The sequence below is a fragment of the Phocoena phocoena genome, chromosome 14 (assembly GCF_963924675.1).
Source record: "Phocoena phocoena chromosome 14, mPhoPho1.1, whole genome shotgun sequence".
Lineage (NCBI taxonomy): Eukaryota > Metazoa > Chordata > Mammalia > Artiodactyla > Phocoenidae > Phocoena > Phocoena phocoena.
In genome coordinates, this window is record NC_089232.1 from 42,300,264 (window position 1) to 42,323,313 (window position 23,050).

Sequence of the window (23,050 nt, forward strand, 5' to 3'; positions counted from 1 at the left end):
ACCGGTTCATCTGTACCATTTTTCTGGGTTCCACATACATGCGTTAATATACGATATTTGTTTTTCTCTTTCTGACTTACTTCACTCTGTATGACAGTCTCTAGATCCATCCACGTCTCTACAAATGACTCAATTTCGTTCCTTTTTATGGCTGAGTAATATTCCATTGTATATATGTACCACATCTTCTTTATCCATTCGTATGTCAGTGGGTATTTAGGTTGCTTCCATGACCTGGCTATTGTAAATAGTGATGCAATGAACATTGGGGTGCATGTGTCTTTTTGTTTTTTGGGTTTTTTTTTTTTGTGTGTGGTATGTGGGCCTCTCACTGTTGTGGCCTCTCCCGTTGTGGAGCACAGGCTCCGGACACGCAGGCTCAGCGGCCATGGCTCACAGGCCCAGCCACTCCAAGGCATGTGGGATCTTCCCGGACCGGGGCACGAACCCGTGTACCCTGCATTGGCAGGTGGACTCTCAACCACTGCGCCACTAGGGAAGCCTGCATGTGTCTTTTTGAATTATGGTTTTCTCTGGGTATATGCCCAGTAGTGGGATTGCTGGATCATATGGTAATTCTATTTCTAGTTTGTTTAAGGAACCTCCATACTGTTCTCCATAGTGGCTGTATCAATTTACATTCCCACCAACAGTGCAAGAGGGTTCCCTTTTCTCCACACCCTCTCCAGCATTTGTTGTTTGTAGATTTTCTGATGATGCCCATTCTAACTGGTGTGAGGTGATACCTCATTGTAGTTTTGATTTGCATTTCTCTAATAATTAGTGATGTTGAGCAGCTTTTCATGTGCTTCCTGGCCATCTGTACGTCTTCTTTGGAGAAATGTCTGTTTAGGTCTTCTGCCCATTTTTGGATTGGGTTGTTTGTTTTTTTAATATTGGGCTGCATGAGCTGTTTATATATTTTTGAGATTAATCCTTTGTCCATTGATTCATTTGCAAATATCTTCTTCCATTCTGAGGGTTGTCTTTTCATCTTGTTTATGGTTTCCTTTGCTGTGCAAAAGCTTTGAAGTTTCATTAGTTCCCATTTGTTTATTTTTGTTTTTATTTCCATTATTGTAGGAGGTGGATCAAAAAAGACGTTGCTGTGATTTATGTCAAAGAGTGTTCTTCCTGTGTTTTCCTCTAAGAGTTTTATACTGTCCGGTCTTACATTTAGGTCTCTAATCCATTTTGAGTTTATTTTTGTGTATGGTGTTATGGAGTGTTCTAATTTCATTCTTTTACATGTAGCTGTCCGGTTTTTCCAGCACCACTTATTGAAGAGGCGGTCTTTTCTCCAATGTATATTCTTGTCTCCTTTATCAAAGATAAGGTGACCATATGTGTGTGGGTTTATCTCTGGGCTTTCTATCCTGTTCCATTGATCTATATTTCTGTTTTTGTGCCAGTACCGTCCTGTCTGGATTACTGTAGCTTTGTACTATAGTCTGAAGTCAGGGAGCCTGATTCCTCCAGCTCCGTTTTTCTTTCTCAAGATTGATTTGGCTATTCGGACTCTTTTGTGTTACCATACAAGTTGTGAAATTTTTTGCCCTAGTTCTGTGAAAAATGCTAGTGGTAGTTTGATAGGGATTGCACTGAATCTGTAGACTGCTTTGGGTAGTATAGTCATTTTCACAATGTTGATTCCTCCAATCCAAGAACATGGTGTATCTCTCCATCTGTTGGTATCATCTTTAAGTTTTTCCTCAGTGTCTTATAGTTTTCTGTGTACAGGTCTTTTGTCTCCCTAGGTAGGTTTATTCCTAGGTATTTTATTCTTCTTGTTGCAGTGGTAAATGGGAGTGTTTCCTTAATTTCTCTTTCAGATTTTTCATCATTTGTATATAGGAATGCAGGAGATTTCTGTGCATTAATTATGTATCCTGCAACTTTACCAAATTCATTGATTAGCTCTAGTAGTTTTCTGGTGGCATCTTTAGGATTCTCTATGTATAGTATCATGTCATCTGCAAACAGTGACAGCTTTACTTCTTCTTTCCCAATTTCTATTCCTTTTGTTTCCTTTTCTTTGCTGATTGCTGTGGCTAGGACTTCCAAACTATGTTAAATAATAATAGTGGTGAGAGTGGCCATCCTTGTCTTGTTCCTGATCTTAGAGGAAATGCTTTCAGTTTTTCTCTATTGAGAATGATGTTTGCTGTGGGTGTGTCATATATGGCTTTTATTACGTTGAGGTAGGTTCCCTCTATGCCCACTTTCTGGAGAGTTTTTATCATAAATGGGTGTTGAATTTTGTCGGTAGCTTTTTCTGCATCTATTGAGATGATCATATGGCTTTTCTTCTTCAGTTTGTTAATATGGTGTATCACATTGATTGATTTGTGTATATTGAAGAATCCTTGCGTCCCTGGGGTAAATCCCACTTGATCATGGTGTATGATCCTTTTAATGTGTTGTTGGATTCTGTTTGCTAGTATTTTGTTGAGCATTTCTGCATCTATGTTCATCAGTGATATTGGTCTGTAATTTTCTTTTTTTCTAGTATCTTTGTCTGGTTTTGGTATCAGGGTGATGGTGGCCTCATAGAGTGAATTTGGGAGTGTTCCTTCCTCTGAAATTTTTTGGAAGAGTTTGAGAAGGATGGGTGTTAGCTCTTCTCTAAATGTTTGATAGAATTGACCTGTGAAGCCATCTGGTCCTGGACTTTCCTTTGTTGGAAGATTTTTTAATCACAGTTTCAATTTCATTACTTGTGATTGGTCTGTTCATATTTTCTATTTCTTCCTGGTTCAGTCTTGGAAGGTTATACCTTTCTACGAATTTGTCCATTTCTTCTAGGTTGTCCATTTTATTGGCATAGAGTTGCTTGTAGTAGTCCCTTAGGATGCTTTGTATTTCTGCGGTGTCTGTTGTAACTTCTCGTTTTTCATTTCTAATTTTAGTGATTTGAGTCCTGTCCATCTATTTCTTGATGAGTCTGGCTAATGGTTTATCAATTTTGTTTATCTTCTCAAAGAACCAACTTTTAGTTTTATTGACCTTTGCTCTTGTGTTCTTTTTTTCTATTTCATTTATTTTTGCTCTGATCTTTATGAGTTCTTTCCTTCTGCTAACTTTGGGTTTTGTTTGTTCTTCTTTCTCTAGTTCCTTTAGATGTAAGGTTGGACTGTTTATTTGAGACTTTTCTTGTTTCTTGAGGTAGGTTTGTATAGCTATAAACTTCCCTCCTAGAACTGCTTTTACTGCATCCCATAGGTCTTGGATCATCGTATTTTCATTGTCATTTGTCTCTAGGTAATTTTGATTTCCTCTTTGATTTCTTCAGTGATCTCTTGGTTATCTAGTAACGTATTATTTAGCCTCCATGTGTTTGTGTTTTTTATGTTTTTTTCCCTGTAATTCATTTCTAATCTCATAGCATGGTGGTCACAAAAGGTGCTTGATATGATTTCAGTTTTCTTAAATTTACTGTGGCTTGATTTGTGACCCAAGTTGTGATCTATCCTGGAGAATGTTCCGTGTGCACTTGAGAAGAAAGTGTAATCTGAAGTTCTTGGATGGAATGTCCTATAAATATCAATTAAATTTATCTGGTCTGTTGTGTCATTTAAAGCATGTGTTTCCTTGTTTATTTTTATTTTGGATGATCTGTTGATTGGTGTAAGTGAGGTGTTAAAGTCCCTCACTATTATTGTGTTACTGTCGATTTCCTCTTTTAGAGCTGTTGGCAGTTGCTTTATGTATTGAGGTGCTTCTGTGTTGGATGCATATATATTTATAATTGTCATATCTTCTCTTAGATTGATCCCTTGATCATTATGTAGTGCCCTTCCTTGTCTCTTGTAACAATCTTTATTTTAAAGTCGATTTTATCTGATATGAGTATTGCTACTCTAGCTTCCTTCTGATTTCCATATGCATGGAATATCTTTTTTTATTCCCTCACTTTCAGTCTGTGTGTGTCCCTAGGTTTGAGGTGGGTGTCTTGTAGATAGCATATATAGAGGTCTTGTTTTTGGATCCATTCAGCAAACCTGTGTCTTTTGGTTGGAGCATTTAATCCATGTATGTTTAAGGTAATTATCGATGTATATGTTCCTATTACCATTTTCTTAATTGTTTTGGGTTTGTTTTTGTAGGTGTTTTCTTCTCTTGTGTTTCCCACTTAGAGAAGTTTCTTTAGCATTTGTGGTAGAGCTGGTTTGGTGTTGCTGAATTCTCTTAGCTTTTGCTTGTCTGAAAAGCTGTTGATTTCTCCATGGAATCTGAATGAGATCCTTGCCGGGCAGAGTAATCTTGGTTGTACGTTCTTCCCTTTCATTGCCTTAAGTATATCATGCCACTCCCTTCTGCCTTGTAGAGTTTCTGCTGAGAAATCAGTTGTTAATCTTATGCGAGTTCCCTTGTATGTTATTTGTCATTTTTCCCTTTCTGCTTTCAGTAATTTTTCTTTGTCTTTAATTTTTGCCAGTTTGATTACTATGTGTCTTGGCATGTTTCTCCTTGGGTTTATCCTGCCTGGGACTCTCTGTGCTTGCTGGATTTGGGTGGCTATTTCCTTTCCCATGTTAGGGAAGTTTTCGACTATAATCTCTTCAAATATTTTCTTGCGTCCTTTCTCTCTCTCTTCTCCTTCTGGGACCCCTATAATGCGAATGTTGTTGCGTTAATGTTGTCCCAGAGGTCTCTTAGGCTGTCTTCATTTCTTTTCATTCTTTTTTCTTTATTCTGTTCTGCAGCAGAGAATTCCACAATTCTGTCTTCCAAGTCACTTATCCGTTCTTCTGCCTCAGGTATTCTGCTATTGATTCCTTCTAGTGTAGTGTTCATTTCAGTTATTGTGTTGTTCATCTCTGTTTTGGTTTTTTGTTTTTTTGCGCTACACGGACCTCTCACTCTTGTGGCATCTCCCTTTGCGGAGCACAGGCTCTGGACGCGCAGGCTCAGCGGCCATGGCTCACAGGCCCAGCCGCTCCACGGCATGTGGGATCTTCCCGGACTGGGGCACGAACCCATGTCCCCTGCATCGGCAGGCGGACTCTCAACCACTGTGCCACCAGGGAAGCCCCTGTTTGTTTGTTTTTTAATTCTTCTATATCTTTGTTAAACATTTCTTATATCTTCTTGATCTTTGCCTCCATTCTTTTTCTGAGGTCCTGGATCATCTTCACTATCATTATTGAGAATTCTTTTTCTGGAAGGTCCTATCTCCACTTCATTTAGTTGTTTTTCTGGGGTTTTATCTTGTTTTTTCATCTGGTACATAGCCCTCTGGCTTTTCATCTTGTCTATCTTTCTGTGAATGTGGCTTTTGTTACACACGCTGCAGGATTGTAGTTCTTCTTGCTTCTGCTCTTATCTCTTATGTTTTTGATGATAACCATCCTAAGGGGTGTGAGGTGATATCTTGTGATTTGACTTGCATTTCCTTGGTAATTAGTGATGTTGAGCAGCTTTTTATATCATTGTTGGCCATTCGTATGTCTTCTTTGGGAAAAAAAATGTTTATTCAATTTCTTTTGCCCAGTTTTAATCAGATTGAGTTGTTGAGTTGAGTTGTTTGCTGTTGAGTTATTTGAGTTCCGTATATATTTTGAATATTAACCCCTTGTCAGTTACATGATTTGCAAATATTTTCCCTCATTCCATAGGTTGCCATCTTATTTTGTTGGTTGTTTCTTTTGCTGTGCAGAAGTTTTTTAGTTTCATGTAGTCCCACTTACTGATTTTTGCTTTTGTTGTTTGTGCTTTTGGTGTTATATCCAAAGAATCATTGCCAAGACTAATGTCAAGGAGCTTTTTTATCTGTTTTCTTCTAGGAATTTTATGTTTTCGGGTCTTATGTTTAAATATTTTATCAACTTTAAGTTAGTTTTTGTGAGTGGTATAAGTTAGGAATCCAATTTTATTCTTCTACATATGATTATCCATTTTTCCCAGCACAATTTATTGAAGAGACTCTCCTTTCCTCAGTGAGTGTTCTTTGGTCCCTTGTCAAATATTAGTTGAGTATATATGAAAGGTTTATTTGGGGGCTCTTGATTCTGTTCTGTTGGTCTGTGTATCTGCTTTTATGCTACTACCATACTGTTTTGATTGTTGTAGCTTTGTAGTGTAGTTTGAAATCAGTGTGATACCTCCAGCTTTGTTCTTCTTTCTCAGGATCGCTTTGGCCATTCAGGATCTTTTGTGATTCCATATGAATTTGGGGATTCTGTTTCTTTATTTCAATAAAGAAATTAAAGCATTTTCATGAAAATGCTATTGGAAGTTTGATAGGGATTTCGTTTTTCCAAAGAGGATACACAAACAGCCAGTAAGCCCCCCAAAAAGTTAATATCATTAGTCATCAGCCAAATGCATATTAAAAACCAGAGATACCACTTTACACCTATTAGGATGGTCAGAAAAAAAAAAAAAAAAGGCGGGCAATTTAACAAGTGATGACAGGAATGTGAAGAAATTAGAATGCTCACATATTGCTGGTGAAATTGTAAAATTATACTGCCTTGTGGGAAAACAGTTTGTCACTTTCTTAAAATATTAAACATAGAATTACCATGTGATCCAGTAATGCAACTCCTAGGTATATACCCAAGAGAAATGAAACATATACCAACACAAAAACTTGTGCATAAATGTTCATAACAGCATTATCATAAGAGCCAAAGAAAACTAAAAGCAATCCAAATGTCCATCAACTGGTTTATCAATGCAATGGAATATCATTCTGCAATAAAATAACGGAATGAGGGTTACGTGTTGCAACATAGATGAATCTTGAACACATTATGCTAAATGAAAGCAGCCAGTTACAAAGGACCACATACTGTATTACTCTGTTTATATTAAATGTCCAGAATAAACAGATTCAATAGACAGAAAGTAGATTTGTGATTGTTTGGGGTTGAGTTTAGGGGACAATGGAGAGTGACTGCTAATGGGGTGCTGAAAATGTTCTAAAATTAGAAAGTTCTGATTATTGTATAAATCTGGGAACATACTAAAACACAATTGTACACTTAAAATGGTGAATTTTATGATAGGTAGATTATAATTCAGTAATTGTATTATTTTAAAAAGAAATAAAAATTACCAAGTATCCTTCACCTACATTCTGCAAATTAATGCTACATTTCCCCAATTTGCTTCATCATTCCCCCTCATATATCTATAGGTATAGATATAAATATATAGATGTAGGTATAGAGTCTCCCATTACTGGTGATGTTAACTTTGATCATTTGATCATAGGTTTCTCCACTCTAAGTTTACTGTTTTTACCCTTTGTACTTAAGAAATATCTTTTGAGGATATACTTTGGCATTAATGTCCTACTTTTTTCATTATGATCTCACCTACTTAGGTTTAGCTTGGAGATAGATATCTCTCCCTCTCCCCCACTCTCTCTCTCTCTCTCTCTCTCTCTCTCTCTCTCTCTCTCTGTCTATATATATAATTTTTTAAAATAGCATAAGAAGTTAGAGCAAGGCATGTGTGTGTGTGTGGCATGTGTGTGTTGGTAGGGAGGATTAGGGGGTAGTTGTGAAAATAAAGGAGATTAAAAACTAAGTGTCCAAACATAAATGTCCTTATTTTGATTAATTTAAGCACTCACTAAATTGGATTTCATATGACTCTCACATCTGAGAAAATGAGTTATAGTAACGTTGGATTTTAACGCTTAAAAAATTAATGAGAAATATAAAACTGAATAATTGATACCATGGAATTAAAAATCAAAGCCAATACCTTTTTTAACTTGAGTTCTACAGGTTTTCTTTTATTAAACTCAATATTTATGCTTCTTAGATAGTGTGTTACTTCCTAGGTTTCTACACACACACACACACACACACACACACACAGTAGTTAGAAAAGATTATGTCATATAACATTTTATCTACCTATCTACCTCTACATATATTTACTGAAAGCTGAAATTTAATCATCAGAATGTACAGAAGTACATTGGTCTCTTCATCTGCTGTTTTAAATGATTGATAACTAAGTGTACAGCTAACCACTGTACCAAATCTAGACCTTAATGTACCTCAAAATTTCCATAGCTGTGGAAATATGTGGGATGGACGAGGACCAAAAGCAAGACCATCATTAAAGGCACTTTGATCCTCATTCTTCTGAGTTGCTCACTGACAAAGGACTCTCATCTCGTGAGGACCCAATTTTTAAGGATTTCCAGGAAAAAGAATGTCCAGATGGTTTCCTGTAATCTGTGAAATAAGTAGGCTAAAATTATGCTGTATTTCACAGAAGTTTTGCTGTCTTTGAGGTGAAGTTCATCCAGCAGAAAGAATCACATGTTTCACTCAGAGCTTAATTCAGAGAGAATAAAACTCCTCAAAGCAGCTCCTTAAAGTTTTTTTTTTTTATTCAGCCTGAGCTCTCTATATACTTTAAATATCCATAACCTACCAAATGGAAATCTCATTTTGAAGTGATTTTCCTACCAAGTGGATAATTGCTTTAGGTTCAAACTCAGTGTTTCTATGTATACATCGGAATGCTTTCTGAGCCTATTAAGATCCATACAGAACAATGCTGCCCTCGAATATGTCCTTTTTTATGATAATGAGAATCTCACTTTATATGTATATGGGTCTATATCTGAATTTTTATCTCCAGCTGTATCTTCACCTGTATGTCCTTCACAGTGACTGTGAAGGTAAGATTCATTATTCACATTTTACCTTATTTATCCCTATTTTAGAAATTGAGAAACTGTGACTCAGTGAACATATTTCTAATTTTGCTAGAAGAGAAATCCAGGTCTTGCAATACTCTTTCTGTTATACAATACTGTTGCTCCACCTCTTAATGAGTGGGATGATTTTGAACACCCAGGAACAATGTGTAGGTGTATTTATTTTAGATGAAGCACAATATCTGTCTTGTGAGCAGGTATAGTGTGTGGTCCCTCATTGTTCCAACTCTGAATTCTCCAATTATGTATGTCAAGGTTCCTAGATGTGTTTACTAAAATGTTTGCTGTATTTTAATATATGTTATATTTTGCATAAAAATTCGGTAGTGGAGATGGCAAGACAGTCTTATAAAGCAAATAGTTCCTATGAACTATAAATCCAGATAAATGACCACTAGATAAATGAGGTTTTAAATATATGTCAATGGTTAGAATTTGTGTGTGATTGGGTTAATATAAGTAGACTAAGCCTTGGTACTATTTTGTGGATTGGTTTTTAATATTTAATAATTCATATTTAAAATCAGTTAAAATAATCAGTCATCAATAAGTCACCAATAAGTCCCTAATTGTCTACACTGTAAACAGTTTAAAGGATTTCAAAGAAATTGTAGTCAACCTGCTTCACTTTGCTGATCTTATTGATATATTAGCCTCTTTGATGTTTGATTTGTACTTTTTATTCAGACTGCCTCATGTTTTTGAGCTAATAGTACAGCTTTACTATTTTTGTTGTGGACATGTAGAGGAGCTCACATAACTCTTAGTAGTTGAAAACATAAAACCCATAGAGGTGCAGTTTGGACTCAAACTCTATGCTGTTCAAAACGTAAGAAAGGCATGCTGAATTCAACTCATTTCAAATTTATTTGAAACTAATACTTATGTCCATTTTTTGTGGATTAATTAAAACTATATTTTCCCCCTAAAAGTCTATGAAATAGTTGTTTGCCTTCAAAAATAAAAATGAAACAGAATATTCTGAATGTCTTACATGCAAGTCCTATGAGGGCAGGGTGATGGATGTCGTAATCTCTTATTTTCAGTGCCTGACGTATAGCAAGTATCCAATACTTATATTCTAAATGAAGGACTGCTTGAGTGAACAAGCTCTTTCTGGTATTGTGCAGACCAAATCTGGGAATGGGGATAAGAGACTGAGTACAGTGGGAATGTGGATCATTAAAGGACCATTTTGATTAATTCTGTAGATTCCCATGTAACTAGGCAAGTCTGAAGACTTTACTTGATTTTAGCCATTTAGTTATTTCTGAACTTCTTACTGCCCGCAGTGTACAAATGGCTTGAGTTAATTTCTTTCTGTCACAAGGTTTCTCAGGATGGTTCATAGCTCTACTAGTCATTTTTCTATAATACTTTCTAGAGTTTCACATTATCTTTTGACAGATTGGTAATTAACCTAGGTCTTCATTAGATAGAGAGGAAGATATATGGATTTAAAACATTCTTAATAACAAGATGATACATCCCTAATCAAACTGGGATCTCATATATTAGTGATAAGTATTATAGGGCTTACTAATTTAATTTACATTCATGCATCCAACAAGCGTCATTCACAGTTCCAGGTACCTTATTATGTATGTGCTAAATAATGTTTACTGGAGTATTCCAATGGTGTTTTGATACATTATCATTTCTTGATCTATTGGAAGTAAGGTTGAATTCAGCTTGATGTAAATGTATCTATGCTTGTTGTTAACCTGTTAAAGATGGCCATTTAAAATTCTTTAACATCTTTGTTAGATAATAAATAGGTAAATCGGTAAGTAGCTTTTAATTGATAGATTGATAGATGCCTTCTATTTTAGGTTTTAAAATAAATTGCATTAGATAGGATGAGCTATGTTATACTGAAGAAACAAACTCAGTAGCTTGAAGTAATGTGATAGATAGATGCCTTATATTTTAGGTTTTAAAATAAATTGCATTAGATAGGATGAACTATGTTATCCTGAAGAAACAAACTCAGTAGCTTCAAGTAATGTGATAGATTATATTATTACTTCCAAGTATTTCCTCTTCTTCCAGTCACACGATCGTAACATTCCTGTTGATTCTCATAAGACTTGCTGTGTTTCCTGGTGGGATAATGTATATCCCTAACCTTTTGATGTGAGACTAGGCCATCTGTCTTGCTTTTTCCAATGGAATTTGAATGGGTGTGATGTATACCACATTCAGACACTTTAGTGGCCATTGTGTAGTTCCACTCTGGCTCTTTTCTCCTAAGCATTAGGTCAAGACAGGGGCTCCTAAGTCTACATCCTGGGAAGGAGAATACACATAGAATAGAGATTCAGAGGTGTGGCTGACCCATAGCCATCATGTAAATGAGAAGGAAATAAATGTTCGTTCCTGTAAACCACTACAATACGGGGTCATTTGTTTCTGCAGCCTTATCTAACAAAAACTGACTAATACCATCAGCAAAGTTATTTCTCATGCATTATATACGTCCATCTTCAAGCCCATTCTACATACTCTGTGCTGTGTTCTTCATTGTCCTCCCTCCCTCGAACTCTTACAGAGCTTACAGCATCAGAAACATTGCCAGTTGATGGAGCAGAGGGAAAGCAACATGCTAAATCATGCTTTAGCAGTTCATGTCTTCCTTCTGGAAGGGACACACATCAAATTTGCTCACATTTCAGTGACCAAAGCAAGTCACATAGCTTAGCTTAATTAAAGGAAGGGAAAGGAAGAGAACTGGCAAAACTGGTGAACAGTGAAATGATTACCACATAAACTAACAATCCACAATTTACAGTTCCTTTCAGAACTGATTGAATGGATCAGTCTCTGCAAAGAACTCAGGTCTGGCTTTGGAACATTCTCTCAGAAAAGACCTTGATACACGGAATTGACAGAACAAATACAGAATATAATAGGACTGAAGCGAGCAAAGAAAACTAAAGTTACACTTACAAGTTGAGTGATTCAATAACATATAAATTGATATTTAAGGACAAAAGCTAAGACAGTCGTATCCATTAGTTCATACTACATTTTTGTAATGATGGAAATGTTCTGTTTCTGCACCATCCATTATGGTAGTCACCACCAGTGTGTGACTGCTGAGCCCTTGAAATGTGGATAGTGCAAATGAGGAATTGACTTTTAATTTTTTTAAATTTAAATTAATTTAAATAGCCTAAAGTGACTATTTTATTAGACAGTTAGTGTTCAGAAAAACAAATCCATGTCTTTGGAAAAAATTGTTTCATCGGTTCTCAGGTTTGTCTTAGAAAAGCATCCAAAATATAGCTTTGTCCATTTTAAATGGTTTTCCCTCTTCGTGGATACAAGATTTTCTAAAGATTTGGGTCTGCCTGCCACTATCTTTACAGCAATCTGAAATGTACTGAGATGGTCTTTGGAGAGCAGTCATGGACATAAGGTTTTACTCTGGAGAAACATGTCTTACGGAGCCTGACATAGTTCATGGTAAAGAGAATGAGTATGAGTCTCCTTAGAAAATTTTCTGTAATGTCAAGTTAAAAGGTAGACAGTAGGCCTCATTTATAGACTGTTGATTATTTGCTTTGCTGTCTTTCCTAAACTCCTGGTATGAATATAGAAGCGGTACCGGGCATCTTTGTGTTGGATAGTGAATAAGTATCTTAGACTTACTATATCTAAAATCAAAATCTTAATTTTCTTCCCAATTTTTACCTGCCTCAGAATTACCTGCCACCTTAAAAAAATTTACTCAATTATAAATGCAAAAAAAATTGAAGTCATTCTTAATTCCATTTTCTCTCTTACAACCAGCAAATGCTATTCCTCAAAATATATTAAAAAAAAATCCAGGCTTCCCTGGTGGCGCAGTGGTTGAGAGTCCGCCTGCTGATGCAGGGACACAGGTTCGTGCCTCAGTCCAGGAAGATCCCACATGCCGTGGAGCGGCTGGGCCCATGAGCCATGGCCGCTGAGCCTGCGCGTCTGGAGCCTGTGCTCCGCAATGGGAGAGGCCACAACAGTGAGGGGCCCACGTACCGCAAATAAACAATCCAAGTTTTCATCATACCCTCCACAGCTACATCCTAAATTATAACACCATCACCTGCCTCCTGGATGGGAGTGATGCTTGATCCCTTAATCCTAATGGTCTCCCTGTTTCCTTGTTATCTTTTCCCTGAGGGAAAAAAAAGTAAACCTTTTAAAACATAATACAAATCCGTCGCTTCCCTGAACTAACCCATGAAAGGTCTACAAGGCCCTTATTACTTGGCTTCTGACTGTCCCTCTCAGCCTAGTTAAATAAGCTTCTTTGCTCTTTCTTGAAGACATCAAACGACTTCCCACCTCAGGCTCTTTGCACTTGCTTTTTCTTCTGCTCTGAATGCTATTCCATCAAAGATCTGTAGGGCTTGCTTTTTCTCTTTATTCAAGATTCTACTTAAAAGCATCTCTTCAGAGAGGCCTTCTCTGACCATATTATCTAAAATCAATCTGTTCTCCATCTTCTCACTTTAGTTTATTTTCTACTAATTTCTGTTTGACTCTATGTTGTACATTAACGTTTAGATTTATGTTTGTTTGTTTGCTTTAATCAATTGTATTCTCCCACTGGAATGCATGCATGATAAGGTGAGGCACTTTGTCTTATTTATAGTTGCATCCCCATTTCCTAAAATAAGGCAGGACATAAAGCAGAGGCTAAATAAATACTTATGGCATGAATAAATAGATTCCTGAATAATTGTGCAAGCATAAGTTATACTCTTTGGGAAAAGGATTTTGAGATTTGAAAGCAGTTTGCCTTACATGGAGTCCATTAAGGAATCACTGGTTGAGTGATGTTAGCAACATGGAGTGAAAAGCTTCCTTTCTCTATCTCCTTCAATCTACTACTAGTAAAATATATATAACTTAACAGAGGGACCCTGCCCAACCAGGGAGCTGGAGAATTCCACACATAAGTACATCTAAAGGTGGGTGAATTGGAACACATAGAGGAGACAGAACTGAGGGAACAACAGAGTCAGTGCCTGCAATCCTGGCCCTGAGACCACAGCAGCTGAGCCCACATCTTCAGAGAACCCAGTAGCAGCAGAGGAAGTGGTGTACTGGGCTTTGTTCTCCTGACCACAGCAGCACCCATGACCATAGGTAACTGGGCAGCAGTGGCAGAGGGGCCTGGGACCCCACGTCCCCACCCTGTCCTTCCTCTTCCCTCAAAGCGACAGTGCCTGTAACTCAGGGGATCCCAGGTGTGAGGAGAGAGCCCACCATCCCAGTAATGACAGTGACTCTGGCAGAAACAAGGCAGCAAGGCCCCTGGAGGCACAGGAAGCAGTAACAAAGGCTTGGAGCCATACTTGTGCAGAGATGATGGAAGCTGGAAAGTGCTAACTCTCAAGTGTAACCAGAGACAGCTCAGGTAAGAGAAACAAAACTTGTGTTATAGTACCACCTATAGGAAAACAGATGAAAGGACTCTAGCTTCTAACCTGTCATTAACTTCAAATGCAGCAGTGGAAGAACAATTCATCAAGCACCGTGAAGAGCCACAGTAAGACTAGTCTACATAAAGAAAATGACAATTCTCCAGAAACCAAACTTGAAGTCATGGAATACCGCTATCTAACTGATAGAGAATTCAAAATAGCTTCTTGAAGAAACTCAGTGAGCTACAAGGAAACTTAGGAAGGCAGTTTGATGAGCTCAGGAATAAAATTAATGAAGGGAAGGAATATTTTAATAAAGAGACTGAAAATCTAAAAGAAACAAAGCAAACAGAAATTCTGAAGCTGAAGAATTCAATAAATGAGATGAAGAATGCATTAGAAAGCATTGGAGATAGAGCAGACCACAGAAGAGAAGCATTGGAAATGGAGCAGACCATAGAAGAGAGGATTAGTGAGCTTGAAGGTAGAAATCTAGAAATGATACAAATAGAAGGGGAGAGACAAATAAGATGTTAAAAACTGAGGAAGTTCTATGAGAGCTGTTCAGCTCTTTTAGGAAAGGCAACATTAGGTTGATGGGTATTCCAGAAGAAGAAGAGAGGGAGAAGGGAGCAGAGAGTTTATTCAAAGAAATAATAGCTGAGAACTATCCAAGCCTGGGGAAGGAACTGGACATCCAAGTCCATGAGGCTAAGAGAACAACTAATTACCTCAATGTAAAAAGACCCTCTCCAAGACACATTATCCTAAAATTGTCAGAAGTCAATGACAAAGACAGAACTTTAAAAGCAGCCAGAGGAAAAATGATGGTAACCTACAAAGGAGTCTCCGTTAGACTATCAGCAGATTTCTCAGCAGTAACCCTACAGGCCAGGAGGAAGTGGAATAACACTTTCAAAATACTGAAATATAAAAACTGTCACCCGAGGATACTCTCTCCAGCAAAGTTACCATTCAGATATGATGGAGAAATAAAGACTTCCCCGAACAAACAAAGTCTGAGGGAGTTATAAACACTACACCTGCCTTATAAGAAATATTGAAAGGAGCCCTTTTACTAGAAAAAAAGGTAAAAGCTACACAAAATTTTGAGTGAAAATTGCAACTCTTTGTCAGAATGGGTGCATAAAGGTTAAAGGGGAAAAAAAAAGAAAGCAGAAAAATAACTGTAGCAATTGCAGTGTTTTTTTTTTATCAAACTCAGACCATAAAAAGAAATCATTTGAAACAACAAATACATAAAAGGGGAAAAGGAAAAGGATGGAACTTATTTGGTAAATGTAGATAAGATGCTATCAGCAGAAAAAGGACTATTTTATATGAGGTGTTTTATACAAACCTTAGGGTAACCACAAAATGTAAACATAGAGACATGAAACATGAAAAAAGGGGAAACTGAGAAAAATATCAGAGAAAACCACCAAACCAAAATGGCAGACAGAAATAAAAGGAAAAAGAAATAGTGGGGCTATAGAGCAACCAGAAGATAAGAGGTAGAATAGCTGTAATAAGTTGTCATCAATCAATAATAACCCTAAATGTAAATGGATTAAATTTATCAGTCAGAAGATACAGGGTGTGGGTGGATGGATTGAAAAACAAGACCCAACTGTATTCTGCCTCTAAAAGACACACCCCAGCTCTGAAGACAAACATAGGCCGAAAGGGATGGAAGAGATGGAAGGTGATATTCTGAGCATACTTATATCAGACAAAATACACTTCAAGCCAAAAAAGGTAACGAGCCATTATGGACAATATATAAATGTGTCAGTTCATCAAGAAGACCTAACAGTGGTTAACATATATGCACCTTTTCATAAGAACATGAAAATATATAAAATAATTATTAGCAGACTTAAAGGGAGAAATTGACAGCACAATAATAGTAAGAGACTTTAACAGCCCACTTATATCAGTGGATAGATCATCCAACCAGAAAGTCAACAAGGAAACAGTGCTCTTAAAGGAAACATTAGACCAGATGGATTTGATAGTTTCATATCGGACATTCCATCTAAATGCAGCAGAATACACATTCTTCTCCAGTGCACATGGAATGTTCTCAAGAATAGACCATAGGTTAGGATACAAAGCAAGTCTAAAAAATTTAAGAAGATTGTGATCATATTAAACATATTTTCTGGTCAAAATGGTATGAATCTAGAAATCAACTACAAGAAGAAAATTGAAAAAAATCACAAATATATAGAGACTGAACAACATGCCACTGAACAACTATGGGGTGAATGAAGAAATCAGAGCAATAAAAAGTTAACTGAAAGCAAATAAAAATGAGAATGCAGTATACCAAATTCTATGAGATATAGCAAAAGCGGTACTAAGAGGGAAGTTTATAGCAATACAGGTCTACTTCAAGAAACAAGAAAAATCTCAAGTAAATAACCTAACCTTACACCTAAAGTAACAAGAAAAATAAGAACAAATTAAGCTCAAAGTTAGTAGAAGGAAGGAAACAATAAAGATCAGAGCAGAAATAACATAGACACTAAAAAGATAATAGAAAAGATCAATGAAACTAAGAGCTGGCTCTTTGAAAAGATAAAAAAAATTGGCAAACTATTAGCTAGCCTCACTAAAAACAGAGAAGGCCCTGATAAATAAAATCAGAAATGAAGGAGGAAAAATAACAATGGATAACACAGAAATACAGAGGATTATAAGAATATTGTAAACAGCTATATACCAACAAATTGGACAACTTAGAAGAAATGGACAGATTCTTAGAATCATACAATCTTTTAGGACTGAATCATGAAGAATTAGGAAATCTGAATAGAACAATCACTAGTACAGAGATTCAGACAGTAATCAGAAAGCTCCCCAGAAACAAAATTCCAGTACCAGACAGCTTCACAGGTGAATTCTACCAAATATTCAAAGAAGATTTAATACCTATCCTTCTCAAACTATCCCCCAAAATTGAAGAGGTCAAACAAACCTTCCTAACTCATTTTCTGAGGCCAAAATCACCCTGATATCAGACACATTACAAGACAAGAAAGTTGTAGGCCAATATTTCTGATGAATATAGATGCAGAAATCCTTATTATTTCATTATATTAGCAAATAGAATTCAACAGAACATCATGACCAAGTGGGATTTATTCCAGGGATGAAAAGATGGTTCAAAATCCACAAAACAATCAACGTGATATACCACATTAACAAATGAAGGATAACAACATATGATCATGTCAATAGATGCAGTAAAAGCATTTGACAAGATTCAACACTTATTTATGATTAAAAACCATCAATAAAGTAGGTATAGAAGGGATGTACCTCCACATAGTAAAGGCCATACATGACAAACCCACATCTAACATTATACTCAACGGTGCAAAATTGAAAGCTATCCTTCTAAGATCAGGAACAAGACAAGGATTCCCACTCTCGCCACTCTAATTCAACATAGTATTGGAAGTCCTAGCCAGTGGAGTTAGGCAATAAAAAGGAATAAAAGGGACATAAACTTGGAAAGGAATAAGTAAAACTGTCACTATTTGCAAAGCTATTAGAAAAAAATATACAAATAAAGTTGCAAAATATAAAATCAGTATACAAAAATTTGTTGCATTTCTATATGCTAACAATGGGCAAGCAAAAAGAGATTTAAGGAAACAATCCACATGCCAATCACAATAAAAAGAATAATATACCTAGGAATATATTTAATCAAGGACGTGAAAGACCTGTACACTGAAAACTTACTGAAAGAAATCGAAGAATTCACAAAGAAATGAAACATATTTCACATTTATGGATTGGAAGAATTAACATTGTCAAAATGTCCATATTACCTAAGGCAATCTACAGATTCAGTGCAATCCCTATCAAAATCCCAAGGATATGTTTCACAGAAATAGAACAAAATATTCTAAAATTTAAATGGAACCACAAAAGAACCTGAATAGCCAAAGCAATCCTGAAAAAAAGAACAAAGGTAGGGCATCATGCTCTCTTATGTGAAACTGTATCACAGAGACATAGTAATCACAGCAGCATGGTTTGGGCAGTAAAACAGATACATAGATCAATGGAACAGAATTGAGATCCTGGAAATAAACCCATGATTATATGTACAGTTAATTTATGACAAAGGAACAAAGAGCGTACAATGGAGAAAGGATACTCTCTCCAAAAAATGGTTCTGGGAAAACTGGACAGCCACATACAAAAAAATGAAACTAGACCACTATCTCACACCATCACAAAAATTAACCGAAAATGGATTAAAGACTTGAATGTAAGACCTGAAACCATAAAACTCCTAGAAGAAAAAACATAGGCAGTGTGCTCTTTGACATCAGTCTTAACAATGTTTTTCTAGTTGTGTCTCCACAGGCAAGGGATACAAAAGCAAAAATAAATGGGATTACATCAAACTAAAAAGCTTATGCACAGCAAAGGAAACCATCAGTGAAACAAACAAAAAACCTACTAAATGAGAGAAGATATTTGGAAATGATATGTCCCATAAGGGGTTAATATCCAAAATATACAAAGAACTCATACAAGTAACAATAAAAAACAAACAACTCCATTAAAAAATGGGCAGAGGAGCTGAATAGACATTTTCTCAAAGAAGACACATAGATGGCCAACAGGCACATGAAAAGATGTTCAACATCACTAATTATTAGGGAAGTGCAAATCAAAACCACAATGAGATATCACCTCACACCTGTTAGAATGGTTATTATCAAAAAGACAGCAAAACAGGTATTGGTGAGGATGTGAAGAAAAGGGAATCCTCATACACTGTTGGTGGGAATGTAAATTGGTACAGCCACGATAATAGACAATGTGGAATATCCTCAAAAATTAAGAATAGAACTATGATATTATCCAGCTATCCCACTTCTGGGTGTTTATGCAAAGAATATGAAAACACGAATTTGAAAAGATACATGCACCCCTACGTTTGCCATAACATTATTTACAACAGACACATTATGGAAACAGAGTGCCCATCACTGGATGAATGGATAAAGGAGATGCGGCGTATGTATCCAATGGAATACTATTCATCCATAAAAAATGATGAAACTGTGGGTTTGTTTCTCAAGTACTCAAGCAATTATTTAGTTTATATTTTATTTGAAAAGTTACTTTTTAAAAGACATTTACCAATTTTAAGTGAAGGACAATATACAATATGTGGACAACTGACAAGAGAATTTTCAATAACATTTAAGTAATAATAATTTAATATTATCTGATCCCAGAACGCCTTACAAGCTTCAGCTAATAAAGCTTCAGACTCTGATTACTAAGGAACACAATCAGAATATTCCACATTTCCACGGCTTTCTAGGGCATCTTGTTACAGCAGGAATGATGCCTTCAGGGACCCGTAAGACCTATCAGACACTGTGCAGTGTGATTGCTCATCTGGCCTTTAAAAGTGATCCAAGACTCAGGTCCTTTATGCACTTGAATAAACTTATTTCCCCAATCTATTCTCGTTCCATTGACCTAGCTCCTTTTGCCTCATCTTGTTTTCCATTTTCTCATCTCTGATACCTGACTCAGAGGCTGGGCTTGCCTTCACAGGTCGAAGCCTCTTCTGTCTAGCCTCCTTCCCCTTAATGTCTGGAAGTCTCATCTAGAAATGCTACCTGCAGTTTCTCTCTGACTATAGCTTTCCCATATCGTCTCTACTAAAACTGGCCCTCATAATTCATGGGGTTCGGTTTTCTAATGCTCAATATCATACTCTTTACAAGGAAAATTCCCAGGGTCTATCTGTTTATTTTATTAGACTTGCTGGCTATTGAACCACACAAAAGAAGCTCTGTTCTTACAGAGACAAAACTGGAGAGGGTACATGATATTAATTAAAAATCCTATCTTAATGCTTAAAAATTTGAGTATTTCCCATTTCTCAGAAAAGAAAACAGAGTCTCAAATGATTTAAGTGATTTTCCCTAATTTTGCTGTGCTAATAACTGATAAAGTTTGTGTTCAAAATGAGTTGTATATTATTGTAAATTCCCTGCTCTTTCTGCTATATGTGTAAAACATAAATATTTAAGAAACAAATTCTAACATGCAATAAATCTTAAAAAGGAAAGACTCCAAATATCTCAAAACCTTGTATCAGAGAACTAAAACTGGTACTAAAGCCTTAAAATTAAATCTTGCTCTTAATAGTCCAGGAAGTAGCCTTTGGCATTACATCATTACTCTTTCCAAATTTAACTAATTCAAAGGTGACATGAATAAAATATTCATTAAAACTACAGTAGTCATTTATCTATGACCTTTAACAAAGCTGCTGTTAACTTTCAGTTGACTCACAGTTGTAGATAGAACCTTACCCGATAAAGTACCCATTCCTTTCTAAACCTTCCTGGTAGAGTTTTAATTTACATCCAAAACCTGTCTATAAATATTCCACCTTAGCCAGCTCCATGCTTCCTACTTCTTGTTTCTTAAATCACTGTAATGCTTCAAGCCAATATTGTTCCTTGCATTTCAGTAAATAACATCTCCATTAAACATATCTGCAGCTCCCTATTTTAATTACTGGTTTCTTTAATCTAGTTTTCCTTGTAGGGAATAGCAATGTCAAGTGGTTTTTAAAGGATTCAAAAATGTTCCCAGATGAACTAATTATGCCCTTTTATTTCCATAACTGTTGTAATAGAACCTTCTGAGGAACCTTTCTGATGGATCTGTGTCCCTTGCCTCTCCCCTAAAACTCATTCCAGTTCTCTTTCTTACATGCACAAAATACACATTTATACTTACTGTAGAGTTCAATAGTCATCATCTGTCTGAACCTAATCTGCTTAAATGTCCAAAGTGTAATTGATTTGAAATTATATTTTAACACATAATGATTAAACCCACAGAAGAGCCAAGAAGGTAAAGATAAGATAGCAAAGTTAAAATTCCAAATCCCTTCTGCTTAGATATCTCCCAGCCTTCTCGCTCTCTACCCTGCTTTGCCTAGCATCTGGAGAGAGGTTGATTTGTACAGACTCCAACAGTGGCTTCCCATGCCCTCTGACCTCTGGTTGGGTTTGGTCAATAGGGGCCTGGAGGGAGACAAGGTGATTCAGGTCAGCATATTCTGGGTATTTATTTTCAAGTAGGGAAAACTCTCTCCCTACAGAGTTTCCTTGGCTTGGTTTCTATTATTTGGAAAGAATTATGATGTAATGCTGAAGGCTCGTTCCTGGAACATTAAAAGCAGAATTCAATTTTAAGGCTTTAGAGCCAGTTTTAGTTTTCTGATACAAGGTTTTAGAGTATTTGAAGTCTTTCCCCACCCCCGCCCCCCGTCAAACTAAGACGTTTCTCTCAAGGTGGCCTTCTCTGTATACCTGTCTTCTTCTGGTTCTGGTAGTGGTTTCTTTGTCTCTTTATGTCTAAGGAGTTGCAGCAGCTTTATGGCTGCTAATCTCAGGTTATTGCACTATCCCTCTGGTTCCCTGCACCCACAAAGAGTGCCTTTGTAAATAACCTGTCCTTGATTTATTATAATTTAAGTGCACCACTTATTTCCTATTGGGATCCTGACTGTTACATACAATTTTAAAGGCCAGAGGGATTTTTTTTTTTCCTTAACTGTATATAATTGTACTCTCCTGAAAGTCAGGAGCCAAGATTTGGTCACTGTACATAGTTCTAAATTGGCTCCAGATTTAATAACATCAGGTAACTTCAAAGTCCTACTTTGGTCCATTCTATACTTCCAGATTCATATTTCTTACGTTGCTGTGATGCTTGAAGTCAGCCTTATTCCTGAAGTACACTAATATATTTCAGAAGTAATACCTCTTGACTAAGAGCATTTGAAGTTCTCAATTTTATTCAACATCTTTTAAAATTGGCCTTTACTTTTGGCATTCCTGAAAAATAAATGAATAAATCAGATGTTTTATTAACTTAATTTTACTTTTAACAAATTTTACTTAAGTTTTAATAAGTGGCAAACATACATTAGTTACGGTACAACACAAGGAATTAGAATAGGAGCTCAGGTTGTATCCTTTCTGAGTTGTCACAGTGTGATTTTTCTGGCAATCAAAGTATTACTTTTAAATTCCTCAAGGGCTCAGTTTTTAACGAAAGTGAATAATGATAACTTTGTGGACTTCTGCTTCAGGCACATTCATGCTTATGGCAGACAGTGTGTCTGTTGAAAAGAGCTAGAGGATTGGGATGAAATATGACAGGCATCTACTTGGAGCTATTTAGGTTAAGATGCTGGAGAAGAAGGAATCACACAGAGAAACATTGGAAGCTAGGAGACAAACAATTAGCACAATGTATCAGCCAAAACCAGACTCATCCAAATATACTAACTGATTTATTATAAAGGCTATGAAGTAGGGAAAAAGAATGACCTTTTCAATAGGTGGCCCTAAGAAAATTAGATAATTATATCGGAAAAACTTTACCTTGGACCTATACTTCACTTCATAAACAAATGTGAATTCTAGTTGGATTACCAATCTAAATGTGAAAGATAAATCAGTAAAATTCTATGAGAAAACCTAGTTGAGCATCTTTATGACCTTGAGGTATACAAAGTTTTCTTAAACTGGACACAGAAATACTAGCTATAAAGAAAAAAATTAATTGTACTACATTAAAAATGAAGACTTTCTGTTTATCAAATGGCATAACTAAAACAGTGAAAATGTATGTCACACAGGACAAAGGACTCATATTTAGAAAAAATGAAGAGCTTGAACGAATCAATAAAAATCAATAAAAAAAGATCACTCAATAGAAAAATGGTCAAAAGACTTCAGTGGCATTTCACAAAGGAAGATATCTACCTAGCCAAGAAGTATAGGCACAACTGCTTAGTAGTCATCAGGGAAATTAAAATATAAATGGCAAAAACACCATTACTTATACAGCAGAATAGCATTAAAGT